The sequence below is a fragment of the Sminthopsis crassicaudata genome, chromosome 1 (assembly GCF_048593235.1).
Source record: "Sminthopsis crassicaudata isolate SCR6 chromosome 1, ASM4859323v1, whole genome shotgun sequence".
NCBI classification, from domain to species: domain Eukaryota; kingdom Metazoa; phylum Chordata; class Mammalia; order Dasyuromorphia; family Dasyuridae; genus Sminthopsis; species Sminthopsis crassicaudata.
In genome coordinates, this window is record NC_133617.1 from 756,709,947 (window position 1) to 756,718,874 (window position 8,928).

The following is an 8,928-nucleotide window of genomic DNA, read 5'->3' on the forward strand; positions in this document are numbered from 1 at the left end:
ATGTGGGTCCTTTTCCCTCCTTTAAGATCTATTTGGAATATTCTGAAATTTAGCCACAATATTCCTTGGTGATTTAATTTTGGGGTCTCTTTCAGGAGCTGATCAGTGGATTCTTTCAATGGCTATTTTACTTTCTGATTCTAAAATATCAGGGCAGTCTTCTTTTACGATTTCATGTAAGATAATGTCTAGGTTCTTTTTTCCATCATGGCTTTCAGGAAGCCCAATAATCCTTAGGTTGTCTCTCCTAATTCTATTTTCCAGGTCAGTTGTTTTTCGTAGAAGATATTTCATATTTTCTATTTTTTCATTTTTTTTGTTCTTGTTTGACTGATTCTTGAAGTCTTATTGAGTCATTTACTTTCATTTGTTCAATTCTAATTTTTAATGTATTATTTTCTTCAGTTATTTTTCTTAGCTCCTTTTGCAATTGGCCAATTAAATTTTTTTGTTCATTGCATTCTTTTTCCATTCCACAAATGTTTGTTTTTCAGTGAATTGGTGTCTTTCATATCTCTTTTGTAGGGTATTATATACTTTTTCCATTCCTTCTTGCAATGATCTTATTTTATTTTCCCATTTTTTCTTCTCTCTTTTAAGATCCTTTATGCAATCTTTGAAGAAATAGGGACCAGCTCATATCTCCCTTTGGGGTTCATCAGTACTTGATATGCCTTTAGGAACCTCAGGATTTGAGGTCTCTTCTATCTCCAAAAAAAAGCTATCTAGGGTGGAAGTTCTTTTTTGTTTGTTTTTAATTCATTTTCTTAAGGCTTGAAGTCGGTTCAATGCAAAGGAGTATCAGTTGCTTTAATTTGCCCTGGGGCAATTCTGCTGATTGGTTTCTGGTGCTAGGTAATCCCAGCTAGGTCCATCTGCCAAACCACCTGTTTGCAATCTGGACAAAGTAGTATAAGAGGCTCACAGACGATTCAAGGGTTCCTGGAAGTTACAACACTTAGATTGTCCACTTCAGCTTCTTTCCCCAGTCTCCCTATGCTGTGGTCTGGGTTTGGTAGACTGTCCCCTTGCCCGATTGAAACAGATGTATTCTGAAGTTCTTCCAAGGTAACTTCTAGAAATGTGTTGTACTCCAAATATGTGTGGGTTCTTTGACTCTAGAAGCAGTCTAGAGAATTAATCTGCTGTTGGTCTGAGAGAAAGTTAGAGGAGTCTGTCTGCTCTCCGCCATCTTCGAGTATTGCACCTTTGAGCAGTTTAAGTCATCATTTGACATCTAGGTCCAAAGAGGATTTAATTTTAAAAATGTCGAATTGCATCACCCTATAGAAATCATTTTTTTTCCATTAGCAATCTTACACAAATGTTTCCCTTAAGATCCTCTATTAGAATACAATAATATCCTAGATTCACATATGAAAAAAAAGTTACTGACAAGTGCCAATTCAATTGTATGTATTTCCAAATTTTGTTGCATACAAAATTACTGGACAACCAGCCATTGGATACACTGGGCTCACTATATTCAGTGATTAGGATAGCAGACTGTAGATACAATGATCTAAAAGTCTGATCCACTTACAGACCCTCTATAAGATGGTTGTCCAGTAATTTTGTATCAGCCACTTAACAACTGCATGTGCCATCCCTCTTTTCCCCAAGAGCTAGGGCCTACCTGCTTTCCATTTCCTAAAGAATAGGGCCCCTTACTTTGAGTTTGTTTGGTGAGGCCATTTTAACAGGGCAGTCCTTCTGCTATGAAGGATGAGTGGCTGGGTCTAGAAGGAAGGAGCTGGTGGAGGCAGTGAGGAGAAGAGCTGTCTGAGATAACCAGCATGGTGAATAGTGACCCAGGTGGAATTTGAGTCCTAGGGTGAAGTTTGGAAGGAATTTAGGGCAGAAGAGGGGATCCTTGTATGATTGGGGGGCAGGGCTTGGGTGGAATCAATTGTGAGAGGCCTGAAGTTCTGGACCTAGCTGTAATTGGAGGAAAGAGCTTATCCATAGGGGAAATGGACAGGACGAGGCTCTTAGGGCTAGGGAAGTCCTTCCAGAGTGAGCTGGCTGAAAAGAGGAAGTCTTTGAGCTGAGATCACTGCCTTCCTTTAAGATCATTTCCACTTGCCTGCCACAAAAACTATACTGCCTTCTCTGGGAACTCAGATCTCTGCTTTTTTCTGTGGGAGCTTTCCCTTGGAGCTGTCATCTCTCCCCTTTTTTTCCATGAGAATTTTCCCTTGGAAGTCAGGTTTCTCCCCCTTTTTTCCCTTGGAGCTCAAATCTGTTCCCTTTTTTACCCTTGTACCTCTGACCTCTTTGTCTCCTGGAAGCCACACCTGGGCTTGCAAGTCCCAAATAGGTTTGAGGCTGCATCCCACATATTTCCTGGTTTCAGCTCACACCCTCCGACTCCCAACTCTAACCCTGGCAATTGGGTCCTCCTCCTGATCTCTTGGTGAATGTTCTTCAAGTCTATCAAGGTCTACCTTTCTACCAAGTCTTCCTGCCTGATGAGCTCCCACCCCTAAACCTTTTTCAGACTGCCACCCTCTTCCCAGATTTGGGTCACACTTTTCCAGGCTTCAGACTTTGTCCTTAGAAATCCAGGAGTCTTCTGATCAGGACCCAGGGGTGCCATCTCCCTATTCCTACCTCATGTTTAGAGATTCACATGCCTTGCATTCTCAGCCTTTTGTCTAAGATCAAGGGTGAAAATCAAGGATCCTCCCTTCAGACTCAGTCCCCTTTAAGTATTCAAGAGTACTGCCTTCCTACCCCCAGGACCTCATTTTGGACACAGTTACCACTTTCCTCCTCCCCTTTATTTAATTCTATAGCTCTTGGACTGGTTCCCCATCAGCTCCCAGGCATGTGGCTCCCTGTCTCCCCTTTCTCTTTAGTGACTCCAAGCCTAAACTCTACAGAGGTCCTACCCAACTCCTAAGTAGACATCTTGTTTTCCCAGGCTCAGCTATTCCCATGGAGCACTTCTGTCACTTGAAGGGCCCTAGCCTCCCTGCCATGACTTATATAGGTCTGTCTTGTCTCCAAGAGCCTACCCCAGCTCCCTAGATCTCCCACTTTCTAACCCTTTCTTCTCTCAGAGCCTTCAGAATTGAATACCACATAGGTTTCTGCCCTTTAAGCTCAGGCTTCCCCTGGTCATCAGAGCTCTCCCCATCCTTTACCTTCCATCATTACCCTCTCTCCTATATCAAGTAGTCTATTGTCTTAAAGATGATGTTAGCTGGGGAGAGGGGATATAGATAGGACAGAGGACCAGGTTGGGGACAGAGCTCTGACTGAGGGGCCACTAACTGGTCTCCTCCCATCTGGGATCTCAAAGCCTCTTATAACTCTGAGGTCTCTGTAGAATGATGGGGAGAGGAGAGGAGAGAAGAGTAAAGAGGAGTAAAAGAAGGAGGAGAATAGTCTTTCTCTTCAAATGATCTTCATTTCCAATCCTAACCCTCTCTGTATTCTTCTGTAGGATGGAATCTCTCCCCTGAGGACAGGGCCAGGGTCTTTGTAACTCCTGGAGGACCTCACTCCTTGAATCCCTGAAGGCTTGCCTCCTACATAGGGAAAGTAGTAATTATCTCCTTCTCTGAAACACTTAGCTCTCTCCAGCTTCATCTTGTGAGGACTAAGTGATACAATATGATTTTGTTATCCCCTGTTTTTAGGGGAAGCTTCAGTTCTGGAAATGAAAATGATTCTAGATTTTCTGTTTCTGTCCACTACAAAAAAGGGCTGCCACAAACATTTTTGCACAAGTGGATCCCTTTTTCTCCTTTATGATGTCTTTGGGAAACAAGCCCAGTAGAAGCACGGCTGGATAGTTTGATAGCTCTTTGGGCATAATTCCATTGCTCTCCAAAATTGTTAAATCAGTTCACAGCTCCACTTCAATGTATTAGCATCCCAGTTTTCCTTCATTCCCTCTAACATTCATCATTATCTTTTCCTGTCATCTTAAATAATGTGAGAGGTTTGTAGTGTCTTAATTTGCATTTCTCTAATTGGGTCATTTAAAGAGCTTTTCACATGACTAGAAATACTCTTAATTCCTTCATCTGGAAAGTGTGTGTTCATATCCTTTCACCATTTATTAACTGGGAAATGGCTCAAATTCTTATAAATTTGATTCAATTCTCTATACATTTTAGAAAAGAGGCCTTTATCAGGACTATTGTATGTAAAAATATTTTCCCAATTTATTGCTTCCCTTTTAATCTTGTCTGCATTGGTTTTATTTGTACAAAATTTTCCATTTTGTATTCAATAATACATAGTACTTTGGCCACAAATTCCTTCCTTCTTGGCAGATCTGAGAGGTAATGTTAAGTACTGACTTAGCACTTAGTAAGAACCTAATATCTCATTATCTCATTAGCACTTAGTAAGAACCTAACATCTCCCCCTTTCTTTTGATTTAGAACATAGGGTGGTCATGACCTTGAAACATAAATCCATCAATATGGGAGGTATTACACATAATTACATAGATTACATAAGCACATAGTAACATAATACATGCTAAAAGTATATAACAAATAACATGATCAAATAATCATAAATTGAAAATTTATAAATGTCCATAAGTCCATTGTCCATTAGTCTCATCTTGTGTTAGGAAGTCCAATGATTCCTGCTGGTTTTTAAAGTTCTTTAACAGTCTTCTTATTAGCCATGCTCTTTCAGTGTCAGATGTTTCTTAGATTTTCTCCTTTATTTTGAGGTCTTTCTCTTTTTCTGTCTCTCTCTGATGGACAAGGCGAATACGACTCATTGGCACCCATCTGATTCCTTCTCCTGCTGAAGAAATACAAGCAAACCCTCTCCCCCAGGCAGTTAACCTATCTGGTTCCTTCCATTCACCACTTTCTGGATCTCTCCACATCACCTGGCGATTATCTAAGGACATTGGAGCTGCTTGCACTGGACACTGCCCTTCTGGTGGGTTATAAAACCTGTCTGCCGGAGCCAGTGCATCTTTGTCAAAAATTAGAAAATTAATGGTATAGAGAACTAAATTTAGAAGTTCCCTAGGGCTACCTGTGGCTCCCCCTTTCTTTTGTTTTTGGAGGAGTGTCTTAATATCTCTGTTTCTTCTCTCTACTATTGCCTGCCCTTGAGGATTAAAGGGTATGCCCGTGGTATGTAAAATCTTATACTGTGCACAAAAGTGTGTAAAATGTTTGGACGTATATGCAGGTCCATTGTCTGTTTTTATTGCTTGTGGCACACCCATAATTGCAAATGCTTATATAAGGCATTCAGTGACCACTTGGGCTGTCTCTTTTGCTGCTGGCATTGCAAATGTGAATCCTGAAAAGGTGTCTACCACAACACGGATAAAAGACAGACAACCAAAAGATTTATAATGGGTCACATCCATTTGCTAGATTTCATTGGATCTCAAACCACGAGGATTCTTCCCTGGAGGGAGTGTAGGAGCATGGAAAGGAAGACAAGCTGTACAGCTTTTTACTATGCTCCTAGCTTCCTCTCTTGAGATTCCAAATTGTAAATGTAAAGCTCAAGCAGCCTGATGATATTTAGAATGAGATTCTTGTGCTTCCTGAAATAAAGGACTACTGGCTAACATGGTTAGAAGGCTATCTGCCTTTGAATTTCCATCAAAAATAGGACATGTAAGATATAAATCTTGCCTGGATGTTTTCTCACTTGCTCTTGAAGTTCCTTAAAGAGCTGATAAATATTAGAGGCTGCAAATTTTATTTGGGCTGTGGCAATTCTTTGTACTACACCTACTGAATAGGCTGAATCAGTAATTATATTTACGTCTCCTGGGTAATAAATAAGAGCTAGCATGATAGCAAATAATTCATTCTGTTGAGTGGACTGAAAAGGAGTCCTGACTACTCTCTTTATGATTAAATCATAAGAGTATACAGCACAAATTTTTTCTTTGGAGGTGTCTGTAAAGATTGTTGGTCCTTTAAGAGGAACCTTAGAAACCTTTTCTTCAAAAATCCATCGCCAATTATGTAGTAGCCGGGTTATCTTTAATGGAGATCCATGTGCAAAATTTGGAGCGGTGGCCAATAAAATTTGCCATTCTGGGATGGTCTCACAACATACATTAATTTGTGCATTAGTATAGAATGTGTATATTTTTTCAGGACTTATTCCAGATAATTGTGTTACTCTCTTAATAGCCTTTAATAAAATCCTAGCCACAAGCACTGGGTAAGGTGTAAGGCTTTGTTCTGGTTGTGCTGGGAGGTTCACCCACTCAATCACACTGTCTCCTTGATGAAGGACTGCTGTGGGTTCCTCTTTTGTAGCAAAAACTGATATTTCCAAGGGTATTTGAATGACTCTTTCAACCACATTGGATAAAGCCGGTTCAACTTCTCTCAAAGCCTCTTGTGCTTCTTTTGTAAGCTGGTGTGGTGAATTTAAAGCACTGTCTCCCTTTAAAATGTCACATAGAGGTTGTAGTTGATTGGTAGTTAAGCCTAACACTGGACGCATCCATTGGATATCTCCTATTAATTTTTGAAAGTCATTTAAGGTGTTCAACTTCTCTGTTCTTAAAGAAAGCTTTTGTACTGTGAGTGTCTTAGGATATACTTCATATCCTAAATATTGAAAAGGAGCATGTCTTTGAATTTTTTCTGCAGCTATATGCAGTTTGTAGTACTTTAGTGTTTCCATGGTCTTTTGTAGACATGCTTCTAACATTTGTTCCTCAGGTGCACATCCCAAAATATCATCCATATAATGTAATAATATTACTTTTGGAAATGCTTTTCTTACTGGAGCAAGAGCAGCAGCAACATACATTTGGCACATAGTAGGGCTGTTTTTCATTCCCTGTGGCAAAACTGTCCATTCATATCTTTTATAAGGCTCAGCCAAATTAACACTAGGCACTGAAAAAGCAAATCTTTTCATATCCTCCTTATCTAGAGGGATAGAATAGAAACAATCCTTAATGTCTATAACCCATAGAGGCCATTCTCTTGGCAACTGAGTAGGAGATGGAAGTCCAGGCTGAAGAGTTCCTAGTTTCCATCTGTTCATTTACTCTTCTTAGATCAGTTAACATCCTCCATTTCCCATATTTCTTTTTCACCACAAATACTGGGGAATTCCAAGGACTCTCCTATGTTCTAAATCAAACAAAAGGGGGAGATGTTAGGATTACTAGGTGAGAACTCAGGTTGTCTGGACAGTAACAAGGTGAGAATTCAGGTTGTCTGGACAATTACAAGGTGAGAACTCAGGTTGACTTGACAGTTCTCTGGCTCAGACCTTTGGCTTGGGCCTTTAAAGGGAGTTTACACCTTAGGAATTCTAAGAGGAGCAAGCTCATTGGTTGGAGTACTTCTTCCCAGAAGCCCTTGCATTATCCCATGCCCATTCTCTGGGAGGATAAAAGAGGACAGCACTCCAGAAAGAGGAGAAGACTGCACTAAATCAGGCTTGACGGGGCTCTCTGCAGGAAGGGAAGTCACTTCTCTGGACAAGAGTTAACAGCAACTGCCTGGAGACAACTGTTCACTACAGGAAGAAGAATCTGTCCAAGAGATTTGAGTTGACACAGCAGATCTCTTCCCAGAGAGAGCGATCAGCAGCTTCTGGAGACAACAGCACGCTACACTTGCCCAGGATCATAAGTGCCTAAGGCCACATTTGGACCCAAATGCCTTTATAAATGACCTTACCAATATTAATCCCAAGCTCCTTTTTGTCAGAGAATGTTTCCTTTCACAGTCTATCACCTGACACTAGGGACCGATAAGCTTTCTTCTAAAGATGCTTCTTCCTCTGCAGAACATTTTGTCTATTTTTTCCTATGCTGGACTCTCTTCTAGGAGGAAGTGTACTTTTCACAGAACTTCCCTTTGTCACCATTGCTCATCAACTTCTTTTCTTTTGAAATTCAATCCATCTGGCTATCTTGCTGTCCGTATTCTTTTTTGTTACCTCCCAATCGCATTCCCTTTCTCCCCATATGTTCACTACATGGATCTCAGACTTTTTCCTCACCATGTCCTCTGTCTTCATTCTTGATGTCTTCAATATTCAAGTTGATGTCCCTTGAATATTCTGGCCTTCAACTCATTGATTTTAAAAAAAAATCCCTTAATCCCCAGCTCTGTTCTTTCTTGAATCACCAGTCTTACCGTCACCCATAAGTATCTCATTTTCAAGATTTTGAACTTTGTAATTCTGCTGATAATATCATGTCCTTCTTCCTCACTCACTGACCCACACCTCCTAAGTCTCCAGTACCTTCATCCTTCCCTGCTTTCCCCAGGGAAAAAGAATATCCTGTTCTGCTCTGATTTTCCTCCTTTCATACTCTTGACTTTGAAGTTAACTAGTCTGACAAGACACTATCCTCCAGGCTTATTTCCCTCAACCCTTTACCATTTGGCCATTCATTTCCTGCCAGTTTCCAGTTAGGTATTATACCTACTATCCAAGTTCTATGTGTCCACTCCTAAGCTGTGGAATCCTCTTGGAGAAAGTCAAGAAATTGTGTTAACTGGGACCCCTGTAATTTATGTTGTTTAATCTCAAATGGGCCTTTATTTCTTCATGGCAACTCTTTTACTCATCTCTGATTTAGTTTCTTCTCATTGGGTCAGTTTTAAACTTCATGTCTCTTCAATTCTTCAGGCACCAGAATGTCACTAGCCTCTCTTTTCTTAGCAGAATTATTTTTAGGTAAGAAGAGAAAAATAGGATGTAACTGGAATAGGAAGGGCCTTGGACTCAAATATAAGGAGTCTATCCTTAATTCAATAGGCAATGGGGAACCATTGTTAGCTTTTGAGCAGAGGAATGATGTAGTTAGAATGACACATTAAAATTTTTTACAAGGGAATCAGAATGAAGAATAGGTCGGAGCACAGAGAGACTGTAGGTAAAAAAAAAAAAGTTAAAATGCTATTAAATAAAAAATAAGGTGTTAACTCAAGCCTC

General features: G+C 40.2%; 1 long non-coding RNA gene across 1 annotated transcript in view; it reads left to right on the forward strand.

Annotated features, from left to right (window-relative positions):
* The first annotated feature begins 963 nt into the window (after positions 1-963).
* The window catches only part of LOC141552158 (uncharacterized), a 57,874-nt gene continuing 49,909 nt past the window's right edge, over positions 964-8,928 (forward strand). The window contains exon 1 of the long non-coding RNA XR_012485080.1: positions 964-1,068. This is a non-coding gene — a long non-coding RNA (uncharacterized LOC141552158). The remainder of the gene's footprint in view (positions 1,069-8,928) is intronic.